The 27,784-nt window shown below is 33.5% G+C and overlaps 1 long non-coding RNA gene across 1 annotated transcript in view; it reads left to right on the top strand.

Moving 5' to 3' along the window:
• The window catches only part of LOC118148526 (uncharacterized), a 76,299-nt gene extending 49,249 nt beyond the window's left edge, over positions 1-27,050 (top strand). Inside the window, exons 4-5 of the long non-coding RNA XR_008476986.2 lie at positions 2,729-2,831; positions 26,737-27,050. This is a non-coding gene — a long non-coding RNA (uncharacterized LOC118148526). The remainder of the gene's footprint in view (positions 1-2,728; positions 2,832-26,736) is intronic.
• The last annotated feature ends 734 nt before the right edge of the window (positions 27,051-27,784 follow it).

The raw sequence follows: 27,784 nt of genomic DNA, 5'->3' as shown, positions 1-27,784 counted from the left end.
GCAAACTGACACAAGAACAGAAAACTAAATACTGCATGTTTTTACTCCTAGGTCAGTGATGAACAATGAGAACACCTGGGCACAGGGAAGACAACAACAATCACTGGGCTATGTGGGGGATGGAGGGGAGGGACAGCAGTGAGGTGAGGAGGATGAGGAGGGATAACACCAGGAGAAATGCCTGATGTAGGTGACATGGGGCAGGGGACAGAAGGATGGAGACAGCAAACCACCATGGCATATAGGTACTTATGCGACAATCCTGCAGGATGCTGAATGTGCACATGTACATCAGAGCCCAAACTACAATAAAAAAAAATAAAATCAAAAAATAAATAGCAGCTAAACAATGGGTTCTCATGGCCACAAAGATGGCAATAGACATTGGATTACTAGAAAGAGGATGGAGGAAGGGGGGCAGGTGTTGAAAACATATATTGGGTACTTGCTCACTACCTGGGTAATTGAACCATGTTTATCTTCAGTGTCAGTATCACACAATATACCTAGGTAACAAACTGACCATGTACCCTGTAAATCTAAAATTAAGTTTGAAATTATAAAATTAAAAAATTTCAATCCCAACACTTTGGGAGGCTGAGGCAGGAAGATCACCTGATGTCAGGAGTTTAAAACCAGCCTGGCCAACGTGGCAAAACCCCGTCTGTATTTAAAAATATGAAATTAGCCAGGGGTGGTGATGGGCACCTGTAATGCCAGCTATTCGGGAGGATAAGGCAGGAGACTTGCTTGAACCTGGGAGGTAGAGGTTGCAGTGAGCCAAGATCAAGCCACTGCATTCCAACGTGGGCTACACAGAGAGATTCCATTTCAAAAAAATAAATAAACAAAAATAAAAACTTAAAAAATAAATCAAATACCTATCAGGTTTATTGCATTTGTGCAGACAGAATTAATGTGCTATTAATTAATATGTTATGAATAAGCTTAACAGACTTGGGAAAAAAAGAAAATACATGTAGTGCACTAACCTACTAAACACTGTACCTTACCCTAACCTATTTTAAACATGGTTAGAACATATACATTAGCATAAGGTTGGGCAAAATCACCTAACAAAGATTCTATTTTATAATGAAGTGTTGAGAATCTTATGTAATTTATTGAATGTTGTACTGAAAATTTTAAAAAATAAAATAAAATGTATGGGTATTTGGCCCAAAGTTTCTACCAAATGTGTATTGCTTTCACATCATTCTAAAATCAAAAAAATCTTAAGTTGAAATGTTCAGTCAGGGAATATTTGTACTTAGTTACACATCTTCCAAAACATGTGCAAGTACTATATGCTGAAAAATAGCAAAGGGCTGATTAAATAGAATTTAAAAATACTTAAATAAATAAAGAAATGTGCTATATTTGTGGATTAAAGCTCAATATTATTCTGCTTTCAATTCTCCCCAAGTGATCTAAACATTTAGTAAATTACAAAGTCCTAGCAGAACTTTTTTTATAAAAATAAACAAGCCAGTTCAATAATTATATGGAAAGACTAACAAACTGGTGTACCAAAAACAATATTGAAAAATAAATATAAAGTTGAAAGCCTCACACTACGTAATATCCAGAAAAGATGAAAGTGCAATGGTCATACAGTATGCTATTGGAAAAGGGGTATGAACACACATCAGTGAAACAGAACTGAGAGTGCAGGAAGACCCACATGTGAGGTTAGCTGATGTATTAAAAACAGTGCAAAGGAAATTCAAAGGGAAAGTTTGTTCCTTTTAACAAATTGTGCTGACACACATGTATGTAGAAGAGTTAATTTCAAGATATACCTCACAACTAGTACAAATTTGATCTTAGGCATACATATAAAATTTAAAACTCTAAGATATCTGGAAGAAAATATTGAATAATATATTTAAACCATGGTTAGCTACAGAGTCCTCTGACTACCCTTTCCTTCTGCAATGTATTCAATATATTTCTTAAACCTCTCTCTGGCACGCTCTTTCCATCTTTCTCTCTTGCTCTCTCTGCGTGTGTATCATTAAATTTTCATTTGATTACTTTCACTATGCTGAGATCTTTTAATAACAGTTTTGTCAATAGAAACTTAGCTCTCTCTTTAGGTTAATGTATCTTAAAAATGTCTGAAATATGTATCATCTTGCCATCTAAACTCATTGATAAATTGATCAGAGAGAGAGAGACAAAAAGAGTTCTATCCTATCCACTCCAGGCCTCCTAGTGTGTTTGATTGTTTTGATTTACTTATTCAACTCACCAGAAATAAAAAATACTGTGTCATTTTCTTCTTTCTGCACAAGGGTATGGTAAGTTTGGGAAATAAATAATAACAAGTTTAGAAAAACTATAAAATGTATCTGCATATCACATCAGAATATCCTTCTGCAAGTAAAAAAAATATTTGAAAAAGCCTTAATAGATACACCACATCTACATTATACATCAGATCCATCATTCTTTGTTATTGAGAAATTTGGAGGGAGGAAGCAGAATCATTCTGATTATTCTCCATTTGTCTCTCCAGGTCTATTCTCAACTCTTCTACATGCTTCTGTATGTATCAGGAGGCTAACCTATATGAACTGTATCACCTCCACAGATCTTACTGTTCATAACTTGGCAAAGTTGTCTTTAAAATGTAGGGAGCAAGACAAGCACAAAGTTATGAGAACTGGAGAAAGCAGGAAGTTTTACTTGATGGTTGATTAAACTTTCTAATATTCTCCTGAAGGATAGAAGATACTTCACTGTCCACAATAGGGCTGGAACCATAACTAGAAGCAAAACGACCCACTATTGGAAAGGTGAGAAGGACAGAGCAAGAAGCAAAGGCTGTAAGTACAAAACCACTTATGATAATAACCTCAATAATTCTAAATATACAGCTATTTAAAAATATTAATCAACATTCCAGTGTGTCCCTATATTTTAGTATATGAATAATAAGAGCCATTATTTAACATTTGTATTGTGTCATGTTTTGAAGTATCACCTGTAAGCCTATTACAGTTACGGTCCTTAGAAGTTCTGTATTACTATATACATTTTTTTCAGAGAATGACAAAAAAAATGCAGAATGCACAATAAACTGTCCACCATCACTTGGCTAATAAGTACTACAGCAAATCCTCAAATCCAGTTGTGATTCTAAAGCCAGTTTCTTTCAGTTTCCTCAATCTGCAATTACAGCTAGAGTCTTTATCAAAATCCATTCTCTTAAAATTTGGTCACAAATTGTGGAGACTTTGGACAAAAACCTAGTGGGATATGTATTTTAAGAAAAATCTCAAAAGAGACAAAGAAGGACATTACATAATGGTAAAAGGATCAATGCAACAAGAAGAGCGAATGATCCTAAATATATACCCACTCAATACAGGAGCACCCAGATACATAAGGCAAGTTCTTAATGACTTACAAAGAGACTTAGACTCCCACACAATAATAGTGGGAGACTTTAACACCTCATTGTCAATATTAGACAGACCATCCAGACAGAAAATTAACAAGGATATCCAGGACTTGAACTCAGAACTGGAACAAGGAAACCTAATAGACACTTATGAATCTCTCCACCCCAAATCCATAGAATATACATTCTTCTCAGCACCACATCACACCTACTCTAAAATTGACCACATCATTGGAAGTAAATCACTCCTCAGCAAATGCAAAAGAACGGAAATCATAAAAGTCTCTCAGACCACAGTGCAATCAAGTTAGAACTCAGAATTCAGAAACTGACTCAGAATTCAGAAACTGACTCAGAACTGTACAGCTTCATGGAAAATGAACAACTGGCTCTTGAATGTTGACTGAATAAACAATGAAATGAAGGCAGAAATAAAGATGTTCTTTGAAACCAACGAGAACAAAGACAACATACCAGAATCTCTGGGAGACATTTAAAGCAGCCTCTAGAGGAAAATATATAGCAATAAGTGCCCACATGAGAAGCAAGGAGAGATCTAAAATTGACACCCTATCATCAAAATTGAAAGACCTAGAGGAGCAAGATAAAAAAAACTCAAAACCTAGTAGAAGACAAGAAATAATTAAGGTCAGAGCAGAACTGAGGGAGATAGAGACACAAAAAAAACCCCTTCAAAAAATCAGTAAATCCAGGAGCTGGTTTTTTGAAAAGATCAAAAAAATAGACCACTAACCAGATTAATAATAAAGAAAAGAGAATAACCAAATAGATGCAATAAAAAATGATAAAGGGGAAATCATCACAGATTTCACAGAAATTTAAATCATCATCAGAGATTACTGCCAATAACTCTATGCACATAAACTAGTAAACCTGGAAGAAATGGATAAATTCCTAGACACTTGTCTCATCCCAAGCCTAAATCAGGAAGAAGTCAAAACCTTGAATAGACCCACCAAGGTCTGAAGTTGAGGCAGCAATTAAGAGCCTACCACCCAAAAAAAGCCCAGGTCCAGATGGGTTCACAGCCGAATTCTACCGGACATATAAAGAGGAGCTCATACCATTCCTTCAGAAACTATTCCAAATAATCCAAAAAGAGGGAATCCTTCCCAAATCATTTTATGAGACCAACATCATCCTGATAAGAAAACCCGGCAGGGACTCAACAAGAAAGGAAAACTTCAGGCCAATATCCATGATAAACATAGATGTAAAAATTTTCAATAAAATACTGGCAAGCCGATTGCAACAGCACATCAAGAAGCTTATCCACCATGATCAAGTAGGATTCATTCTGGGGATGCAAGCCTGGTTCAACATACGCAGGTCTATAAACGTAATTCACCACATAAACAGAACCAAAGAGAAAAACCAAATGATCATCTCAATTGATGCAGAAAAGACCTTTGAAAAAATTCAACAGCCCTTTATGCTAAAAACCCTCAATAAACTATGTATTAAAGTAATGCATCTCAAAATAATAAAAGCTATTTATGACAAACCAACAGCCAATATCATACTCAATGGACAAAAACTGGAAGTACTCCCTTTGAAATCAGGTGCTAGACAAGGATGCCCTCTCTCACCACTCCTATTCAATATAGTACTAGAAGTTCTAGCCAGAGCACTCAGGCAAGAAAAAGAAATAAAAGGCATTCAAATAGGAAAGGAGGAAGCCAAATTGTCTCTATTTGCAGACGACATGATTGTGTGTCTAGGAGACCCCATCGTCTCAGCCCAAAAGCTCCTGAAACTGATAAGCAACTTCAGCAAAGTCTCAAGATACAAAATCAATATGCAAAAATTACAAGCATTCCTATACACCAATAACAGACTTAAAGAGAGCCAAATCAAGAATGAACTGCCATTCACAATTGCTACAAAGAGAATAAAATACGTAGAAATACAACTAACAACGTAAAGGACCTCTTCAAGGAAAACTACAAACCACTGCTCAACGAAATAAGAGAGGACACAAACAGATGGAGAAACAGTCTATGTTCATGGTTAGGAAGAATCAATATCGTGAAAATGGCCATACTGCCAAAGTAATTACAGATTCAATGCTATCCTCATCAAGCTACCAATGACCTTCTTCACAAAACTGGAAAAAACTACCTTAAATTTCATATGGAACCAAAGAGAGCCCGCATAGCCAAGTCAATTCTAAGCAAAAAGAACAAAGCAGGAGGCATCACACTACTTGAGTTCAAACTATACTACAAGGCTACAGTAATCAAAACAGCATTATACTGGTACCAAAACAGAGATATAGACCAATGGAACAGAACAGAGGCCTCAGAGGCAACACAACATATCTACAACCATCCAATCTTTAACAAACCTGACAAAAACAAGCAATGGGGAAAGGATTCCCTGTTTAATAAATGGTGTTGGGAAAACTGGCTAGCCATGTGCAGAAAGCAGAAACTGGACCCCTTCCTGACACCTTACACTAAAATTAACTCCAAATGGATTAAAGACTGAAACATAAGACCTAACACCATAAAAACCCTAGAAGAAAATCTAGGCAAAACCATTCAGGACATAGGAGTAGGCAAGGACTTCATGACCAAAACACCAAAAGCATTGGCAACAAAAGCCAAAATAAACAAATGGGACCTAATTAAACTCCACAGCTTCTGCACAGAAAAGGAAACAGTCATTAGCGTGAATTGGCAACCAACAGAACAGGAAAAAATTTTGCAGTTTACCCATCTGACAAAGGGCTGATATCCAGAATTTACAAAGAACTCAAACAGATTTACAAGAGAAAAACAAACAAGCCCATTCAAAATTGGGCAAAGGATATGAACAGACACTTTACAAAAAAAGACATACATGAGGCCAGCAATCATATGAAAAAGTGCTCATCATCACTGGTCATTAGAGAAATGCAAATCAAAACTACATTGAGATACCATCTCATGCCAGTTAGAATGGCAATCATTAAAAAATCTGGAGACAACAGATGCTGGCGAGGATGTGGAGAAATAGGAACACTTTTACACTGTTGGTGGGAGTACAGATTAGCTCAACCATTGTGGAAGACAGTGTGGCAATTCCTTAAGGATCTAGACATAGAAATTTCGTTTGACCCAGCAATCCCATTATGGGTATATATCCAGAAGATTATAAATCATTCTACTATAAGGACACATGCACACAAATGTTCATTGCAGCACAGCTTACAACAGCAAAGACCTGGAACCAACCATTGATGATAGACTGGACAGAGAAAATGTGGCACATATACACCATGGAATATTATGCATCCATCAAAAATGATGAGTTCGTGTCCTTTGTAGAGACATGGATGAACCTGGAGACCATCATTCTCAGCAAACTGACACAAGAACAGAAAAGCAAAGACCGCATGTTCTCACTCATAGACGGGTGTTGAACAATGAAAACACATGAACACAGGGACACTGAGGTCTGTTGGGGAAAAATAGGGGAGGGACAGTGGGGGGTGGGGAGTTGGGGAGAGATAGCATGGGGAGAAATGCCAGATATAGGTGAAGGGGAGGAAGGCAGCAAATCACCACTGCCACGTGTGTACCTATGCAACAATCTTGCATGTCCTTCACATGTACCCCCAAACCTAAAATGCAATGAAAAAAGAGAATGAAAAAAAAAGAAAAATCTAAATTAGGACCATTCTTTATTAGTGTCATTTAATATAATAGTTTTATTCTTTAAAAAGCTATGGATGTTTATTATTTGTCAAGAATCTGTTTAACAAGAGACTAAATGTGCTGCAGAGAAATTCTCTGAATTCCCTGTAGGAATCTACAAGTCTTTTTTCACTTACTATGGCCTGCCTTCCAACTATCTTATAAACTTCAGGAAGGAGAAGAAAATGCCACTTTCTTCCTTTGGATGCTCTCAAATATGTCTAACCACAGTATTATTCAGAAAGTGGGTAACCAACTTATTTTGCTAACTGACTGAAAGATATTATTGGATTATAAAGTTTTCTTTTCTTCAAAGAAAGTAAAGTGAAAGAATGCCTAAAGTCACAAAGTTTTCAAATAAAACCTGTTCAGTAATGACTACTAGTAACAGAAATCATTAGTTATAGCATGATGCAGGGAATACTAATGGAGGCAAAGCATATTTTGACTAATCTTCTTTCTGAAATATTCTTGGTAATAAGTGTTAGAATGAGGTCAAAGTCATTTTTCTTTTTTGAAATAGAAAGGTAATTCTAATGCTTATAAAAGAAAGCTTTGTGGTGTGCCAGGAATTTTAATTTCTAACCTGTCAACATTTTAGCACTTGTATCTGATAACAGCTGTGATAATGCTCCAGTCTTGTATCAGTTGCTTGCTCTTCCACAAGCCAAAACTGATATGGGGTAACAATAATGTGAAAAACACAACGTAACATTGAACTTCGATACAATTTCAATGTCACTAAATTATGTGAAATTGACCTATTGATGACAATGTTACATATTTCCACATCTGATATAATTTTGCTAAAATGTGATTTTTGTATGAATGGGAAACAGAAAGTGAAGTGGTTTCATTTAATTGAATAATTATAAAATAATAAGTTTTTTCATAATTAAAACCATTTAATTTTGAATAAGTGATTTTATTTTAATATCATAATTAAATGATTTCATTTAATTGAATAACTGATAACATAATCAGTGGTGCTCTGTTTTTTGATGTGGAAAAAAAAGTAGAAATGTTTTTCTACCTCTAGAGACAGTGGCAAAATAGAGAATGGGAATAAAATACAGAATACAGTTTGTAGATGGTTGCTAAGAATTAAGGCACTAAAACTCATCTCACTAACAAAGTCAAACAAAAGTAATGGATAAAAGGGCAGGGAAAGGAAACAACAACATGCATATCTGAAAGCTATTTGGCATATTTGGTGATGTTCAATTTGGTTTATAATTATGGAAATTTTGGTTTGTTTTGATAATTCAGACATACAGAACAACAAAAAAAGGAACTAGCAGATAAGATAGTAAGAAGGAAACTCTTTAAAATGGTCTGGGGTAGGATAAAGAGGGTAGGAACTCAAACAGAAATACTATCAGAAAGCAACCCTTGTTAAGTATGGGATCCATCATGTTATGTGATATTTTACAATCATTTAACAGCACTGGCTGCTCTGCTTTAAGGCAGAAGAACTTTTAACCAGATGTCCTGGAAAAAAAGGAGAGGAAAACTAATGAATTAGCATCTCTATTTTTCTGCCCATGAAGTGCACAAAGAGCTTACAGGAGCACCAGTCTCATTAACAAAGAGGAGTCTTGGGATATCTTACTTCGACAACCTGGAATGTTGCTCACCTTAAAGTTGCAGGTCAGAAATTACTTTCAATTACAGAAAAAGATAAAGAGAACAAATGTTCAAAATTCAGAGGTGAATCTAGTTTCCAGCACTGCAATTAGGTGAAATAGTCAAAATACAACCTCCTTCATAGTCCATAAATAAGTCTATATAAATAAGTCTGTAAATAGTCTGTAAATATTTGACCAAATACTATACTTCGTGTACTCCTGAATGTTTACTGTACAAATGCAATACCACTCACCAAACAGATTAACACACTTCAATATTTCACTCCTTATGCCTTCAACATGTTTTTACCCTTCTGATTGGGGTTCATTTCTCCTAGTCATTTGCTTAGAGAATTTATAATTTTCTGTTTATGCTTAGATCCAAAAAGACTGTCAAATAATCTAATTTCTTTCTTACAAAAAAACATTAAAACTCACAAATTGATGAGTCTCTCAACTGTACCAATACTACACCTTAAACATACTTTTATTATATAATTTTTTAAATATTCTATTTTCATCATCTGTGTCTCCCATGAGTCAGGGAGATATCTGTGAAAAACATCCATGACTTATTCATGTTTTTAAATCCAGTGCTTTGTATGCTGTCTGACATAGTTAATAACAATTCATTAAATAACTAAATATTGAAATCTTGTTCTGAGTATATGGTTTTTTAAATTCTACAATTTAGATATTTTGGGAAGACTACCTTGCACTACTTGTGATCTTCTATCAGGAAACCAATGCCAGGCAGTCTCTCTTTTTTATACTGGGAAAAGCTATGAATGCTATTAATTGGCGGACCCATTATTAAAGTTTTACAGACCTTTTCTCTTTAATTTTATACATTTTCAAATTGGTCCAGCTGTTCTATAATGTCTTGCCTCTCATTTAAATTTTCAATTTCTTCTTTTATTTGTAGTAATTCATTAAATATGCATGTTATATTCTCAATGTGATGTATTTGAATTCAGCATTCTTTGCTGTTGCTTTTAAAAATATCTTCAGTGTTGATCTGTTTCTCTGTTGTCTTTTTGTAAGTAAGCTTATATTCCTTATAACTATATTATAGAAAATATTGGATATCATGTTTTACAAGTTTAACTAAAAGCTTTTCCTTGTTCTTTTGCCAGGTGCTAGGGATTTGCTAAAAACCCTGAAAATTTTTAGCCTAAAGTTTTTGAACCACACAAATGCTAATATTTCAACGTTTCCTCTGTGGGAGGCAGTATTGTGGCAAGATTTCTCAAGGAGAGTCATAATACCATCTCCTAGCCCCATTCCTTCATGCTTCAAATCTATAGCAGGCAAGAGTCTGAATAATATCTCACTCTAAGTGTGCTTTATTCTAGATTTTTCACAGCAACTGTGTTGTGTATTACACGTTCCAGCTTCAGGAAGTGGCTTCTTGCAAAGTGCATTACAAAATTACAAATTCCAAGCTGCCAGGGGTTTGACAGATGTTCTGTTGCCACATCTAGAGGTGCTCCAGCTCTCTGGATTCATATTTTATACTTATTTCTGGTTTGTGAAGATTTGTCTTAGTTTCCTGTTAATTTACTCATGCATTTTAAATGTGGAAATTATCTCATGTTTTATATATATATTTAACTAATTTACCTAAAAAAATATGATTCCAAAAAGTCAAATATTTATTATCATCTTTTAATATATAATATAATCAAAGCAGAGTATATTGTTTGGCATCATTTTAGGCTACTCTCTGTAGGATTGAAATTGCTGCATCTCCCAGACAACATCTCATATTCAAATTGATTGGTTCTATGCAGTCAACCATTGACTTACATTTATTTGGCGCATCACCACAAACTCCTAATCTTGTAGACTAATTAATTCATAGTACTAATTCAATCTGATTATTCACTTCCAATGAGAAAATGAGGATATTTATCATTATTAATCTTAATGAATGAGATTTATTTTCATCTGCTGTAAATGTAAACATGCCTCCTGATAAGAAACAATTTCCCAAAAAGAAGCTCCTATGTAAAATTATAATAAAAACAACCGTATCACTGAAGCAATGATTTCTCCAAAACTTGTATAATTAATGACAGATAACAACTATTTGTTTGTTTGTTTTTATTAAATAGGTCTCTTGTTTCTTTATGTTTTATTGATGGTAAGAATCTTTATATTTGAGTGTCATTTTTTTTTCTCTTTTTAGCACTACAAAAATCAACATAAATTCTTTTTCCTTTTTAAGTAAACTTATGTCATTTGGAAATAACAGGCTTAACATTCCAGGATAATTTGTTCTGATGCTCTCTTTCTTCTAGTCCTGAGGCAATGAACACTTTAAATGGATCAATAATGGAGGTAAAATACAGAGTGAGCATAAAACTATGAAATAGTTAAGCTGAGATTAAAATATTTCTTTATATTTTAAAAATATACATTGATTCAGCTTTTCCTTTTTAAAATACTTTTTGCCCATGATTATTATAAAGCATCACTATCAATATCACTTACAAAAAAATGAAATAATACCTATTTGGTTATGATTTTAATAAAACAAATTATTTTCAATAAACATGATGTTTAGCAAGTTTGTCTCTAAAAACTGCAAAACTTGCTTCAAAAAATGAAGGACTTTTTTTGTCTCATTGGGTATATCCCATATTTCTGCTGAATTATTGTTCTTCAAGCTCACCATGAAGAAAAAGAAGATATCTTTCTAATGAGTTTTTGTTTCAGCAACACATAACATGACAGAATTTTAATTAATAAATTTTCCAGTAGTGCTTCAATCTATGTGTCTATAAAAAGGGGCAAGTTTGGGGCCCAACTATGTCTGGGTCAGACAGATACTTACTGGAATGAATGAGTTAAAAATGCATTAATTTCAAATTATAAAATTTGCTATCAATTAAATACATGAAAGACTGGATTAAGGCTTGGGACCTTTTTTCTTTAGGTTTTAGAACATTTACAGTGCACAAGACAATCGTAATAGAGATCAGTAATAGGAGATACAAAGTCTACAAAAGGAAGAAAACTGAATACCTGAGCTCACTATCAGATACTAAATCATTGTGGGACTATACACTTTGAGGTTCAACATGAAACTAGGTCAAAAAGCATAGCCTCATCTAGTCTCCCTATCACTTGAGCTAGATTTCCATAAAACAACCTTTATGAGTAAACTTTATGAAGTTTAACAGTAAAATCCGTGGCTATATGTATTTTCATACACATACATAGGTATGTATGTATGTATGTGTATGAAAATACATATAGCCAGGGATATATGTATATATATATATATAGATATGTATATATAGGTATATATGTATATACCTATATATACACATTTTCACACATATACATACATATGTATATATAAATATATATTTTTCTCACACATGTACTTTTTCTATTTAAAATATTGCAGTAATAAACTTTGAATGCATGTCATTGCACACATACATTCACATATCTGCATAATTGCTTTCCAGAAATGAAACTATGAAACTGCCAAATACTGAAGACAGTTTAATATAATTTAGTTTTTCTTTCTAAGATGTGTGCTTCTTTAATATTTTTCTTTACCTTACTTAGAAATGGACAGATTAAAATGATGTTTTTGTTTTGAAATATAAGCTCTGACAAAATCCTTTTATTTATTTCCACTATTTAGAATATGCAAGTTCTTCCTTGTGAAATTTAAAAAATTTTAAACCACTTTTTAAATGAAAACAGTTTGGGTTTTGGTCTCCAGGAAACACATATTGAATATTACTTGTTTAGCACTCAAATGAGTGACTCATGCATTATGGCACTATTTCTAGATATAACTACAGAAAGACACAGGTGGCTCATGAGAAATAAAGAACATGATAGAGCTTATAATGCAAATGCCAAACCAAAATAAAAAAAAAGGAAAGAATGGTCACTTTTTGTTTATTTTGACAAGAAAAAAAGAAAACAACTTTAAATCAAATTTATAAAGCATGTCTTGTTGAAATTGTCCTAGCCATATTTCTAATAAGGGGTTAATATCCAAAATAGATAAAGAGCTAAAACAACTCAGTCAGAAAACAAATGGCCTGATTAAAAAATGGTCAAATGACTGAAAAGATATTTCTTAAAAGAAGACATATGAATGATCAACAGGCATGTGAAAAAATGTTTGACATCACTACTCATTATGAAAGGCAAATTAAAATCAAAATAAGCTATTACCTCACACCTGTTAGTATGGCTATCATCAAAACAACAAAATATGACCAGTGCTTACAAGAATGTAAAGGAAAGGAAACTTGTGTACACTGTTGATGGGAATATAAATTATTATAGCTATTATGAAAAACAGTATGAAAGTTTCTCAAAAAATTAAAAATAAGACTACAATATGATCTAGCAATCCCACCACTAGGTATACATACAAAAGACATGAAACCAGTATGTCAAAGAGAAATCTGCATTCCCATGTGTACCGAAGCATTACTCATAAGAGCTAATGTATGGAATCCACCTAAGTGTCCATCAACAGATAAATGGATGGCATATGAGGGTCTTCAAAAACTTCAAGAGAAATGGATAGTGTGACCAAAACTATGCATGGATTTTCATTTTTCCACCAAAATAAACTAGTACTAACTTGTTATAGTTTGTGTCAACAGGATCTAGTTTGAGGCACTAAGAAGAATAAAACATCAGCTTCAAAGAGCCCCTATCAGAATGACATAAATTTTGCTAAAGTAAGAACAAACATCAAATTTATGGTGAATCTTGGTCTAAAGAATGTGAAATCGTTGGTACTTTACAAAATATTTATGAAATAAATGTTCCCAAAGAAATCAGCAGCTTACAAATGGATAATTTATATTAAGGGATAAGACATTGTTGATTATGAAGCCTGCAGTAGTAGATCATTCACTTCAATATGTGAGAAATAAAATGAAAGAATATCTCGCTCCTCTTCAATTCATGCCAAACTGTAAAAAGACCAACTATTAACAGTAGAAACAATAGCCAACACAATAGATATCTCAATTGACTCAGCTTACCCAATTTTGACTAAAAAATTACAGTTGAGCAAACATTTTTACTCCATGAATGCCAATTGTACCCAGATCAGCAGCAAACACAAAAACTTTCAATGGAAATTTTAAACCATTTGGATCAAGATTATGAAGCATTTCTTCAAAGAATTGGAACAGGAGATAAAACATGGCTTTACTAGCACAATCCTGAAGACAAAGCACAATCAAAGCAATGGCTACCAAGAGGTCGAAGTAGTCCAGTCAAAGCAAAAGCAGACTTGTCAAGAGAAAAGTTTATGGAAATGATTTTCTGGGATGCTGAAGGCACTTTCCTTGTTAAGTTTCTGAAGGTTCAAAGAATGAAAACATCTGCTTATTATGAGACTGTTTTGAGAAATTAGCCAACACTTTGGCAGAAGAAAATGCTGTGAAAACTTCACTAGAAAAAGCTCCTGTTCATTTCTTATCAAGGGCAATTTTGTAAAACTTTTGATAGGAAACCATTCGATGTCCACATAACAGTCCTGATTTGCCTCTTTCTAACTTCTTTTTGTTTCCTAATCTTAAAAAAAGAAATCCTTAAAGTACACTCATTTTTCCTCAGTAATCTAAAAATTACTGCATTACATGTTTAAATTCAAAGGTCCCTAATTTATTTAAAGATGAACTAAATGGCTGTTATTGTTGCTTGCAAAAGTATATTGACTTTACAGAATTTATGTTGAATAAGAAAGTTTTTTTAATTTTTAGCATATAATTCAATTTTTCTACTATCTTTTTGAAGTCCCCTTGTAAATACAAAATGAAATTCTATACAGCACTATAAAGGGAAGAAATCCTATTGTGTGTGACAACAGCAGGGAACCTGAAGGACATTACGTTAATTAAAATAAACCAGGCACAGTAAGACAAATACCACATGATCTCACTTATATATGAAATATTAAAAAAATAAATTCATAAAAGCAGAGAGAAGAATGGTGGTTACCAGGAGCAAGGTGGGCAGGGTGAGAAGTGAAGAGATATTGGTTAAAAGACACAAAACTTTCAGTTAGGAGAATTAAGTTCAAGAGATGTTATTGTACAACATAATGATTATAGTTATGGGAATGTATTGTATCTTTATAATTTGTTAAGGGAGGATATTTTAAGTGTGCTTTCATCACAAATAAGTGATAAATATGGCAGGTAGTTCACATGTCGATTAGCTTGATAGCTTGATTTTTTTTTCCCCAAGATGAAGTCTTGTTCTGTCACCCAGCCTGGAGTACAGTGGTGTGATCTCAGCTCACTGCAACCTCTGCCTTCCAGGTTCAAGCAATTTTCCTGCCTCAGCCTCCCGAGTAGCTAGGATTACAGGTCCACACCACCAGACCTGGCTAATTTTTGTGTTTTTAGTAGAGACAGGGTTTCACCATGTTGGACAGGGTGGTCTTGAGCTCTTGACCTTGTGATCCGCTTGCCTTGGCCTCCCAAAGTGCTGGGATTACAGGCATGCACCACCACACCTGGCCTGTTTTATTTAACCATTCCACTGTATGTACACATTTTCCAACATCATGTTGTATACTATAAAATACATATGACAAATTTTTATCAATTAAGAAATAAATGATTTTTAATAATAATTTCAAGGTGAAGAGACAAGATCTTGCTTATCTGATATTAAGTATATAATATAGTATTATTAACTAAGATATATTAATATTAGTCATAATTTGGTAATCATTTCACAGTGTATTATGTATATCAAATCATCACATTGCATACCTTAAATATATATAATTTTTATTCATTAATTATTTCTCAATAAAGCCAAAGTTTCAAAATGTTTCAGAAATGTAAAATTGACAGAGTATATTGATAGTTTGGATAATTAAAAATAACAATATCTTCTATCATCTAGCAACTTCTAACTTTGTGGAGGCATCATTAAACTAAAGTTGATAAATTCTGGGTTTTTGTCTGTCCTCCATTTTGGCAAAACTGTATAATAATAAGCAAGACATGAGGCCTGTGAAATGCTGAGTACATTTTAATCTACCTACATCCTACGCTAATTGTAGAAGTTAAGTATAAATAATATTTGTATTAGGTAATGCAAGGACTTTCCTAAGTACCTGATGGATATTCACTAAGTGGGAAGAACATAATTTTTTATTCCAATTTTTAAATTTAAGACTCAAAGTTGAGTGATTTATATAATATCTTGAATCAGAACAAGACTGTATATTTCTGACTTCTCTATTTTGGACTTTCTTGTGCTGATCTTTAACCGAAGACCAAACACATTACCATTAGGTTACATTTAATAGTGACAATGATAATAATTAAACTTTACAGTTTAGGGAGATTTGCTTTGGAGTTATATGAAAGTGTTTAAACTTCTCATTTCCTCATGGATATTTATTATTGAGTAAAACAGACAGTGAAGGTTTTAAAAATATCTCTAAATGGTAAAAATATTTTCATTCATTCTGAGTTTTGTCTAAAGAAAGATTCTGAAGCATTGGCATGATTCTATCAGTGTCTTTCCTCATAAAGGTGGCAAACAGGCTTTTAAAAATCATCTTTTAAATGTGGCTGTGCAGTGAAGGAAAGGTATAATTTGCCCTTCTACGTTAAAATCCTTTCACTTTCCTCTTCATAAGGCAAACACTGACCCAGATGCTGATCTGTGAGCCTCAGTTCCCCACAGCAGCAGCTGGTGCCTTGGCAGCCTCATTAAGTAGCTGAACTGGCCCCTTTAATATAATCTACAAGTCTGGAGCATCATTATGCTGCTAATAGCTGTTCTGGGCTCTTATGCCCTTCTGCTTAACTTGTCCTCTTGACTGATATGCTTCCACAGATTTTGTTAGTTTTACTAATGTATTAATTACACAATTATCATTTGGTTCTTGTCCATGTGAAGGAGCAGCCACAGAAAAATAAAATCTATCATCACTTTCCATCTTAATTCATTGTGAGGTAAGTGTGGTTTTTAAAATCTCTATATAAAAAATGTGTTTTCCAACCACCCATTCCCAAACCAAAAAGAAATGCAATTACATATAGCAATAATTATTGGATCATTTTTTTTCTTAAAAAAAGTCACAACCCTTAGCCTAAGGAAAAGAGGATTTACCACATTTATCTATTGGCATTTTCCTTCCTGTTTAATGATTATTGATGTGTCTGTGAATTCATAATACTTAGGACATAAATGAGAAACATATAAACCAATGAATACATTGTTTATTCATGTGGCTCTAAACAATAAACTAAATAAATTAAAAAATGTACCTGTCCAATGGCTAAAAGTGAATATTGAAAAAAAAATACAGAAACTGAGCAATAGAATATTTCATTTACTTAATAAAAGAGATATTTAAGTAGTTTCTTTGCAAAGCTAAATCTCTTCGATCCTTTTCTTAGAGCTTCAATGCTTTTTTATATACAAGTATGTGCTTTAACATGTCACTATTGAGATTCTGTTTGTGAAAGGTGATTTAATACTAAAAATATTTTTGTCTAAACCTAATCTTTGAAAAATTATTTCAAAAGGGGTAGAATTCTTGACTTGTTATTTTCTTTTAGAACATTGAAAATAGTATCCTACTGTTTCTGGTTTCCATTGTCAATATTGAAAAAGCATGTTAGTCCACCTTTTTTTCTCCTTTTAAAGAAAATAACTGACAATTTGCCAACAAATATAATTCATCAAAATATACTTTTGTTTGTATTATACTCCTGGAGATGCCTAAGAAAGTTATGCTGATATATTACTTTACAGCACATTACATAGATGAAAAAGAGTCATCTAAGGCAAGAAATTTAAAAAGTAACACAACTTTTATTTGGAAGGTAGTCTAATATATAGTTCTCCACGCTGGACTTTTCAACAGCTCTACTGGTCAAATGAAATGCAAACTGATATGAGAGCTGTTACTGTACACTAAAACTAATTTATTTCTCCCCTTATTTTTGATATGTTTTATGAGCTTATTCATATAAATGCAGAATAAGCATAATAATGCTCTAATTTGTTGAGAAAATAGCAATACTGTAGAGTAAGCTTTTCATTTTTCCAAACTTTAAAGATTTTCTCCTTCTCATCTCCATTTTAAGAAGTCATTTTTACCAAAATAGAAAAAGATGAGTCCTATAAAAATATATATCGACACTTGGGCTTGCCCCTTTCGCCTTTGGAGCTCCCCTTCCTCTGTCTCTGTAGAGGGAGCTTCTTCCTTTTGCCTTTTCCCTTCTTTCTTGCCTATTAAACTCTCTGCTCCTTAAAACTAAATATATATATATCATATCTATAATATTTTAGAACTTGTTTTTACTCACCAGCTCATTTTTATTTATATCAGGATTGTTTTCAGAAGACTATATAGAGAAAAAAATACATCAATATAAACATCCAAAAATGTACTGTGTTTAAAAATATAATATTTACATAGACTATGAGGGCATTTTCCAAATTTAATAATTTGGAACATATGTCAAGTGGCATTAATCAAAAAATAAAACAATTAACAAGGAATGTCTTTAGATTTACCATACAGGTAGATAGGACTGACAATTTGTTACAGGTCAGAATTCTGTATTTAATAGAAATTTAGTCAATAATTGTTTCATGTGAACTGAACAACACATATGTTCATATATATATGCACAACAGTAAAGTATTATGAAGAATGTAACTTAAAAGATAATTTATCCTAAATATCCAATAAATATTTTTTAATTATTTTATCCTAGTAACTCTGGGTAAGAAACTTAACATGACTGAACATAATGCCATATAATTTTATATACAATTTATGATAAAAATGTTTTAAAAACAAAAGTTCAGACAACTACACAGTAAATAATATTGGTTTTCTAGTCACTAGTATGTGAAATACTGTGAACAAAAGATGTCAAAGGTTACTTTTTGTCTCCTACTCTGAAAAACTATTGCCAACAAGAATTTCAGATAGGAAAAGAAGTAATGTAGCAAGTCAATTTAATAAACCACCAATCGCTTAATTTTTTATTTGCTATCAAAATTGCTAATTAATTATTCATTTCCTGATGCAGTTCTCACATGTGACTCTAATTTCAACAATAGCTAAAATTTGTTGCATACTTTTTATTGCAAGAATTGCTAATCAATAAAATGATCGATATTTTAGCAATAATTTTGTTAACTCAATATCCAAGCCAACATAGGTAATTAATTTTAAATGATTATGACAATTTCATTTATTTCACCAGAGATCAACTTAGCAAAATTTATGTTACCAAATTCTGGGCAATAAATATTTTTTGGTCAATAAAATATTGGGCAATAAAACTAAAAGCTAGGTTTGGAAGTATGCTCTTTGAAATAGGAGAGAGAAAAAAAGAGAGAGAGAGAAATTAAAAGTGGATAGTTTCTTGTCTCTTTTTCCTTTGAGTATTTTCTGGTCATATAATCTGAAATGGCTATAGCCATCTTGAACCAAGAATGGCTTTAAAACAAAATCAAAGCATCAGAGATACCAAAAAATAAAGACATAAAGAATGTGAGTAATAGACCATGTCTTTAAATCACTGAATTTTATCAATCCTGGTACCACCATACTTTGGGATTTTTTTTTTAAGTGTGAGATGATAAATCTTATTGCTCAAACCACTTTAAGTTGGATTTTCCACTAATATGAGTGAAATATATGCTAATTTGCTCACCTTACTGAAGAAATAAAGAAGCAATGGACCATAGGAAATAAGGAACTAAATAAAATCCCCCTAGTTACTGAAGAGCATATTTAAGATGAAAATCTAATAGGCCTACATACTAAGCCTAACCTCATTCTCTTATACCATGGGAATTAACCTATGGCCACAGTGGAAGTTATTTATATACACTGAAAACTTCAACTTCTTTCTGTTATCCTTTATCCCCCATAATATCACTGTTCACAATTGTCACTTTTGGAAAAGTTTAACTCAAAGAAAACAAACATATATTAACATATGTCATTTTCAGACAATTTAAAAGTGAATGATAAAAACTGGTATGTTAATTTGTAGGGAATGATTCTTAATGAAAATATGACTGTGACCCTTACACAACACAAAGATTAGGGGCATTGACCCCACCACAGTCAAAAATCTGCATATATTTGTTGATATTTCCCCAAAACTTAACTACTAGTATCCTACTGTTGACCAGTATTAGTGTCAATTAATGCATAAGCTGTTTGTGAAAGAATAATATATACTGTATTCATACATTAATCTAGAGAAATGAAAATGTTAAGAAAATCATAAGGAAGAGACAACATATTTACTACTCATGACATGAAAGTGGATCACCATAAAGGTCATAAAATCCTCATCTTTACATTCAGTCGGTTGAGTAGGAGGAGGAAGAGGATAAGTTGGTCTGTTGTCTCAGGGTTGGCAAAGTAAAAGCTGGAGGAGGTAAAAGAGGAGGTAGGAAAGGCAGGAACACATAATGTAACTTTTATTGAAACAAAAATCTATATGCTAGTGGGCCCTTACAATTCAAACTCATGATGGTAATTCTGAAACAAAACCGTAGTTTTCTTCTGTAAATTTTTTATTTGTTACAAAAATACACAGTGCCTCAAATACCAAATGACTATATTATTTTAATGTTAAAACAAATTAATTGGCTTCTTGTAGGTATATATTTTTTTCAAAAAGTGATGTTTATTTTTTAAAAAATCTGAGAACTCACTTTTGCTTTTATTGATTCACAAATATTCAATGAAGCATTGATTTTAAATTTTTAAAACACTCTTCAAGGCCAAACAATAATCTCTTCAAAACATTCCTTCTATTGTTTCTCTTCTCATTTCTTTATTTTTGGTCTCATTATTCTTAAAGCCTTTGCATATTTTAAGTTATAGTCTTTTGCAGATAGTCATACAATAATGAGGGTTTTCTTTTTTTGTTTTTATTTCTTTTTAGCCAGGTGGGAGTAATGTGTAGAGTATGGTGACAAAATTATTTAAATTAGTATTTTAATCAAATTAACTACATCTACTTTTTTTTGTTGTTGCACATTAAACAACTGCCTGCAGCACATTGCAAAAAAAAAAAAAAGGTATTTGACATTTAAATGTTACCAAGGAAATTAAAATTAGGATTCAATTATTTTTTAATAATACAGTCATGCACCACATAATGATGCTTTAGTCAACAGTAGAATGCATATACAACAGTGGTCTTTCTGTACCTTTTTTGTTTAGATATGTGTAGAGACACAAATACCACTGCATTACAATTGCCTACAGTATTCAGCACAGTAACATGCTCTACAGGTTTGTAGTGTGGAAGCAATAGGATATACCAGGCAGCCCAGGTGTGCAGAAGACTATGCCATCAAGGTTTGCACTTAGATGCACTGTGTGATGTCCTCACAATGTCAAAACTGCCTAAATATACATTTCTCAAAACACTGACGTTAAGTGATGCACATATATTTACTGGCTCAGTCTATTAATTTTTCTTTTGCTTTGCTGATATTTTATCCTTTGTTTCCATCAAAAGATTGTCACATAAAGTAAACAAAGTTACTATATTTCCTTAATAAGGAAGGTATAAACTTTAGAACATGTTAGCAGGGAAGCTAAAGGATGTGGCTTATAAACTTTAAAAAATAGTCTTGGGTCTGCAGGCTTGGATCTTTGAGCACTAAATTTATCCCATTGGCATTTCCTGAAGTTCATATAAGTGAGCTTTGTGTTTCATAGACTTTGTTCTCTCTGCCTCTGAGAGAGGGTATTACCATCTGTGGGTGTGTGTTTTCACAGTGTCTGTGAGATAGTCATGGATCATATGTATATGGCGGCCTTTTTCTTATATATCTCCCCTCTTTGACAATGGCAAGGATGTTTAGGCCTCCTCAAGAAGTAGAAAGATTAACAATTTTTTTAAATATAAAATGTCTTCTCTAGTTCTTAGATAGTAAGACCTCAATAAGTATCAGTGGTTATTGATCATAATTATTATCAGTTGTCTTTTTAAAATGTTTATTTTTTATTATACTTTAAGTTCTGGGATACATGTGCAGAACGTGCAGGTTTGTTACATAGGTATGCAGGTGCCATGGTGGTTTGCTGAACCCATCAACCCATCATCTACATTAGGTATTTCTCCTAATGCTATTCCTCCCCTAACCCCCATTCCCCTCAACTGCTCCTGGTGTGTGATGTTCCCCTCCCTGTGTCCATGTGTTCTCATTGTTCAACTCCCTCTTATGAGTGGGAACATGCGGTGTTTGGTTGTCTGTTCCTGTGTTTGTTTGCTGAGAATTATGGTTTCCAGCTTAATCCATTTCCCTGCAAAGGAAATAAATTCATCCTTTTTATAGCTGCATAGTATTCCATGGTGTATATGTACCACATTTTCTTTATCCACTCTATCATTGGTGGGCATTTGGGTTGGTTCCAAGTCTTTGCTGTTGTGAATGGTGCCACAATAAACATACATGTGCAAGTGTGGTTATAATAGCATATTAACCTATGGGTATATACCCAGTACTGGGATTGATAGGTCAAATGCTATTTCTGGTTCTAGATCTTTGAGGAATCACCACACTGTCTTTCACAATGGTTGAACTAATTTACACTCCCACCAAAGGTCTAAAAGCATTTCTATTTCTCCACATCCTCTCTAGCATCTGTTGTTTTCTGACTTTTTAATAATCACCATTCTAACTGGCATGAGATGGTATCTCACTGTGATTTTGATTTGCATTTCTCTAATTACTGGTGATTATGAGGTTTTTTTTTATATGTTTGTTGGTTGATTAAGTGTCTTCTTTTGAGAAGTGTCTGGTTCATATCCTTTGTCCAATTATTAATGGGATTGTTTGTTTTTTTCTTGTAAATTTGTTTTAAGTTTGTTGTAGATTCTGGATATTAGCCTCTTGTCAGATGGATAGACAGCACAAATTCTCTCCCATTATGTATATTGCCTGTTACTCTGATAATGTCAAACCCACAGCCAATATTATACTGAATGGACACAAGACAAGGATGCCATCTCTCACCATTTATATTCAACATAGTATTGGAAGTTCTGGCTAGGGCAATCAGGCAAGAGAAGGAAATAAAGGGTATTCATATAGGAAGAGAGGAAGTCAAATGGTCTCTGTTTGCAGATGACATCATTCTATATTTAGAAAACCCCAGTCTCAGTCCAAAATCTTCTTAAGCTGATAAGCAACTTCAGCAAAATCTCAGGATATAAAATCAATGTGCAAAAATCACAAGCATTCCTATACACCAATAATAGACTAACAGAGAGCCAAATCATGAGTAAACTCCCATTCACAGTTGCTACAAAGAGAATAAAATTCCTAGGAATACAACTGACAAGGGATGTAAAGGACCTCTTCAAGGGGAACTACAAACCATTGCTAAAGAAAATAAGATAGGAAGAAACAAATTGAAACATATTTCACGCTCATGGGTAAGAAGAATTAATATTGTGAAAATGACCATACTGCCCAAAGTAATTTATAGATTCAGTGCTGTCCCCATCAAGCTACCATTGGCTTTCTTTACAGAATTAGAAAAAACTACTTTAAATTTTATATGGAACCAAAAAGAGCCCATATAGCCAAGACAATCCTAAACAAAAAAAGCAAAATTGGAGTCTTCATGCTACCTGACTTAAAACTATAATACAAGACTACAGTAACCAAAACAGCATGGTATGGGTACTAAAACAGACATGTGGTACTGATACTGGTACCAAACAGATATATAGACCAATGGAACAGAACAGTGGCCTCAGAAATAACACCACACATCTAAAACTATCTGATCTTTGACAAACATGACAAAAACAAGCAATGGGGATTCCCTATTTAATAAATGATGTTGGGAAAATTGGCTAGCCATATGCAGAAAACTGAAATTAGACCCCTTCCTTACATCTTACACAAAAATTAACTCAAGATGGATTCAAAACTTAAATGTAAAACCTAAAACCATAAAAACTCTGGAAGAAAATCTAGGCAATACCATTCAGGACATAGCCATAGGCCAAGACTTCATGACTAAAACATCAAAAACAATTGAAACAAAAGCCAAAATTGACAAATAGGGTCCAATTAAACTAAAAAGCAAGCTTCTACACAGTGAAAGATTAACAATTCACACATATTAATGTCCATGAAAAACATAGTTCAATGATCATTTTTAAATATCCTAAGATTCTTGATTATCCATAACTATACTGGGCTAAATAACAGCCACTGAAGGACATGGGCTCCTAATCACTAGAATCCTGATCACTAAATTACTTTAAAAGAAAAAAGGCCTTTGTATATATGATGAAATTAACGATTTTGAGATTGGAAGATTATTCTGAACTATCAGAACGGATCCTGATAATAAGGGTATCTTCACAAGAGGGATGCAGAAGGAAATTAGACACAGACAGAAGTGGAAAAGTTTATGTAATTACAGAGGGAGAGAGAGGAGTGATATGGCCACAAACCAAGGAATGCCTGCAACCACTATCAGAGCTGGACAGGACAAGGAAGCAATTCTCTCTCAGAGCCTCCAGAAGGAGCACAGCCATGCTGAAATCTTAATTATGGCCCAGTGATACTAGTTTTGGACTTCTGGCCACAGAACTATGAGCGAATAAATTTCTGTTATGTGAAGCCATCAATTTTTTGGTAATTTGTTAGAACAGCCAAAGGAATGAATTCAATGATATAACCACAAAAAGAAATATACTCTGAGTTATTTTAAAAGGACATACACACCATCTGTACACCTCTTTTTAAGGAAAAGGCAGTTCTTTGTGTCAGCCATTCTTCAGAAGTTCTAAATTAGATAACCTTAGGAATTGTCCATATAGAGTGATGATGGGTACTTTATTCCCAATTTATGTACTTACTTACCTCAAGTGCCTTGTCTATTGTTATGAATTTCATCCTGTATAATTATCTTATACTTCCTAAGTAGGAAAATATATTTTATTAGGGATTCATAAGACTAGTTATTATTGTTATTTTTGGGCCTCCCAAACTTTCTCTTCCCTTAAAAACCATAAACTGTATATAAGGAAGTTTGTAAATATGCATACCCCATCCAAATGCAAATAGGTTTATACTGACCATGACCTAGTTATTTACAGCCTTTGTTTCAATTCTGACTGACAGCCAAGGTAAAAATTACTTCAATTTAGGGGGCATGAGCCTATAAGTCTTCAAAGAGAGAAACCTCTGTTCACAGTAAGGAGAACGTTTTACCTGTATAAAGATTATGGTGAAATTTTTGGCTTGCCTCTGACCTTCTTAGTTCTACTTGTGAAACATTGCAAATGATTTTCAATCATTTTTGTGATTCAGAATTATTTCCATACTATATCAAAATATTCTATTAATTTTATGTATTTTTTCTTTTTATGATTATGAATGATTTTTGACAGAATAACTACTTCAGACAGTTGGCCTTTCAAAGGACAATCTCCTTTTAAATGGTTTGGACACTAGGTTTGCCATTGCACTGTGATTTACTTTTGCTGAATGATTATCAGAAAAAAGCCTCTATAAAAATCAAAATGGAATGAAGTATCTTTTAAACATGAGAAAATACAGCGACATTCCTGTATAGAAACCACTTCAGAAAACAAATGACCAGGCTTCAACCTAAATTAAGTAAAGGCAAAACTGTAGAAAAATTATAGAATGCTGCCAGACAGCATGTGAAAACTACATACCTGAACAGAAACTTGCATATGTGACCAATAGAAATTTTTCTTGGAAGTCTGAGTAACATGAGAATTACAGAAAGCTGCCAGGATTATGGGCTGAAGATTAAAGAAGGTGGTCATAAATTTCAGGGGATCTAATTCTGTTTGACACTTAAAAAAATGTAAATTGCTTTATGTGTTCTTTGTTGGTTCATTTAGACATCTTGCAAAAAGAATACACTCAGAAAACAGAGAAATCTAAATTCTATCATATTAATACTACATATTCCTACAGCATGAATTCATTTCTTGCATATAATGATTTATTAAATTGAAAGATTCCAAATACACCATGTCATTTTACTTAAAGTATAATTTATGAGCACTGATGCCATTTTTTGCAAGCCCTGTGAGTTCAACAGTCTATAAACTTAGATAATAACCATTAAGTTTTCCACTTTTCATCAGCTATTTTATAAACTTTATGGATCTGACTAAAATATAAGGTTATAGATTCCTAACATATGAATTCTAAACAAATGTTAATCTACTGCAAACCCAGCAATGTGACTGACAAAATATATTTAAGCTGCAGTTGCTGGAGAAAAGCATCTGAATAAAAATTTCTTTTGAGTATTCAAGTACTACTTAGGGAAAATTTCCATAACAATCTCCAATGAAGGAAAGAAACTACAAATATTTGAATCTATGGTAAAAACTGGTATATACCAAGGCATAATAAGAGAATATTACTTTATTTATTTATTTATTTTGAGATAGAGTTTTACTCTTGTCACCCAGGCTGGAGTGCAATGGGGTGATCTCAGCTCACTGCAGCCTCCGCCTCTCAGGTTCAAGCAATTCTCTTGCCTCAGACTCCCGAGTAGCTGGGATTACAAGTGCATACTAGCACACCCAGCTAGTTTTTATATTTTTAGTAGAGACAGGGTTTCCCCATGTTGGCTAGGCTGGTCTCAAACTCTTGACCTCAGGTGATCCACCCGCCTAGGCCTTCCAAGTGCTGGAATTACAAGCATAAGCCACTGTGCCCAGATGAAAACATCGCTTTTTAAAAATAAGCTTAAACTAGTAAAATACTTGAGAAGAAAATATAAAGTCAGTAACATTATTTCGTTCAATAGTCTAGACCCATTCTGTTGTTTGTAGGTCTTTGGACAAATTATTCAGGAACTACATACAATGATTTTTTGCTTGAGTCACTGTTCCCCTTAATCTCTACCTGATTAAGTCCTTTTTTCCTTCTGATTTCTTTTGCATGTGACATCAAGGTAACGTTCTTCAAAGTCATGCCTGACTACCACCCTGTCATCCAAGATGTAATTAGGTGAGTAACCTGATTTTTGGTCTACCCTTAACTTACATTATCAAAACAAAGCAATTGCCACATTATTGTAAATACTATTTATGCCACATTCAACAGGGCCATTAACCTGCCAACTTCAGGAACCCTGTCTGTCCTCATCACCCAGGCTTAAACAAGTTATCAAAAATAAAAGATGTTCAAAAACTATTGTCATCTTATTGAATGAATAAATTAAGGAGAAAGTTGGTGAATAGAAAAAACACTGGGTTTGAATGTTTGTGTTCCTGATTTTTTTTTTTTTTTTTTTTTTTTTTTTGAGACGGAGTTTCGCTCTTGTTACCCAGGCTGGAGTGCAATGGTGCGATCTCGGCTCACCGCAACCTCTGCTTCCTGGGTTCAGGCAATTCTCCTGCCTCAGCCTCCTGAGTAGCTGGGATTACAGGCACGCGCCACCATGCCCAGCTAATTTTTTGTATTTTTAGTAGAGACGGGGTTCCACCATGTTGACCAGGATGGTCTTGATCTCTTGACCTCGTGATCCACCCGTCTCAGCCTCCCAAAGTGCTGGGATTACAGGCGTGAGCCACCGCGCCCGGCCTATGTTCCTGATTTTTTTGATAAGAGGTATAAGATTCTGCCATGACCATACTCTGCCAGCAGACACAATGGCCCCCAATTAGTGAAAATTCAGAATTAGTATTCCCATTAACTGAATCACCATCAGGAAAAATAAACTTCACACCGAGTAATAAAGAATTCTTTAAATGTTTTGCTTGAAATATTGTCTCAACTTTTTGACCAAGAACCAATTTTATAAATCTAAGTTTAATGTATGCCCTAATTCTTTTATACCATTTGCTAGAATATAAATTGCTTCACCCTTTTGGAGCAGAACTTCTAAATGACACAAAATGCAAAGCACATATACATTTGGACCTAGCAATTCTGAAACCATGCAAAAACACATGTGCAAAGATATTCAATTGTGCATATTAATGAATAATTAAAGACAA

The sequence above is a fragment of the Callithrix jacchus genome, chromosome 16, assembly GCF_049354715.1.
Source record: "Callithrix jacchus isolate 240 chromosome 16, calJac240_pri, whole genome shotgun sequence".
NCBI lineage: Eukaryota > Metazoa > Chordata > Mammalia > Primates > Cebidae > Callithrix > Callithrix jacchus.
The sequence above is the reverse complement of the archived record's forward strand: the minus strand, read 5'-3'. Positions and strand labels throughout refer to the sequence as shown.